This window comes from Vicia villosa, linkage group LG6, assembly GCF_029867415.1.
Source record: "Vicia villosa cultivar HV-30 ecotype Madison, WI linkage group LG6, Vvil1.0, whole genome shotgun sequence".
Lineage (NCBI taxonomy): Eukaryota > Viridiplantae > Streptophyta > Magnoliopsida > Fabales > Fabaceae > Vicia > Vicia villosa.
The window spans coordinates 92,253,941-92,255,597 of NC_081185.1; the positions used below are offsets into that span (position 1 = coordinate 92,253,941).

The 1,657-nt window shown below is 38.3% G+C and overlaps 1 non-coding gene across 1 annotated transcript; it reads right to left on the reverse strand.

Moving 5' to 3' along the window:
* Nucleotides 1-1,550: 1,550 nt before the first annotated feature.
* LOC131615286 (small nucleolar RNA R71) lies at nucleotides 1,551-1,657 on the reverse strand. The gene has a single exon (XR_009287709.1). It is a non-coding gene; the product is annotated as a small nucleolar RNA R71 (small nucleolar RNA).

Genomic DNA, 1,657 nt, shown 5'->3' on the forward strand with positions numbered 1-1,657 from the left:
TATATGCCATTTAATATGCTTATTATTATGAACCGAACCGATTTATGCATGTTTAACCGTATTAGTATGTCTGGCTAAATTACTAAAGGTGTCGGTATGTAAAGTAAGTTAACCGTAGGGATCCGAAATAAATTGGCTTAATTATGTTTTATTAAATATCACTTGTTTATGGTTTGTATGTCTAATTTAATTAGTAAGTCTTAAAACCAATAGAGCGAAAGTTTGAGGGGTTAAGACGGTCAAAGGTTAAAATCAATAGAGCGAAAGTTTGAGATCTTTAACCAGATAGTAGACATAGGACATTAGTTTTAAGGATGGCGAAAGCGTATTAAAACTAATTGGAACTTATTTATTTTCAAAAATTGTTTTTACACCCGAGCGGGATGGCGAAAGCGTACGTTAGGGATATTAGCTTGCTCCGAGTCAACAGAGCGAAAGTTTGAGATTAGGAGATTTAAATAGATAACAACCTCATAAAATAGGCATTTTATTAATTACGTTGTTTCCAAAAAGCTCTTCTAAAATCTAATGGGATGGCGAAAGCGTACATTAGGATTAGGATAGTAATCTGAATCAACAGAGCGAAAGTTTGAGACGAGGATTTTTAATCAATTGAATTAGTAAAGATTTTTAATTTAATTATGCAAAAGCCAATGGACCTTCGGATTACCTTTAGTTAAACGAAATACATACTGATACCTGTCTTTTATTATTATTCTTTATTTTCTCACAATCACTTTCCCTTAGGAACAATCGAAATTTTAGTACCCCTAGCTTTACATAGTAACCTTAGATAACGGTAGATCGATTCATAGTCCCTTGGATTCGATATCTTTTAAAACTACACGACACGACTGTGCACTTGCAGTTATCAGATTTATAGACACGTAAAGTCGCGATCAAGTTTTTGGCGCCGTTGCCGGGGACTATTTAAGTCGATATCGTAACTCACTGTTACACCGTAGAGACTAGGACAATTCTTCCCTTTCTTTCTGAACGATTGTATGCCAAATACTCGTTCACAAGGAGGAGATTTAATACAACGAATTAACGAGATCGAACGTTTCATTAACGTCAAACGTCGAGCTCGCAATCTTCCCGAAGTAGACCCAATTCCGATTAATCAGGAATTGATTTTTACTAATCAAACGAATCAATTCACCCCAAAGTTAGAGATGGCTGCTCTTCGTCCTCTTAGAGAATATGCCGCTCCTTCGCGCGCTGAACCGCACTCAAGTATCGCACCACCTGCGATTGAGGCGAACAATTTCGAACTGAAACCTTCACTGGTCCAAGCTGTTCAACAGAATCAATTCTCTGGAATCCCTGTAGACGACCCTAACCTCCATTTATCTGTGTTCGTGCAATATGCCGACACTGTCAAAGCTAACAACGTTAGTTCCGAAGCTATTCGATTACGTCTCTTTCCTTTCTCCTTGAGAGATAGAGCTAGAGCGTGGCTTCAATCCCTGCCTTCGAACTCCATAACCACATGGGACGAATTGAAGAGAGTATTCTTAGCGAGATATTTCCCGCCTAGCAAAACTGCTATGCTCAGAGGTCAAATCAACGGATTTACCCAGAAAGATAACGAATCACTCTTCGAAGCTTGGGAACGTTATAAGGACATGCTTAGACTATGCCCTCATCATGGACT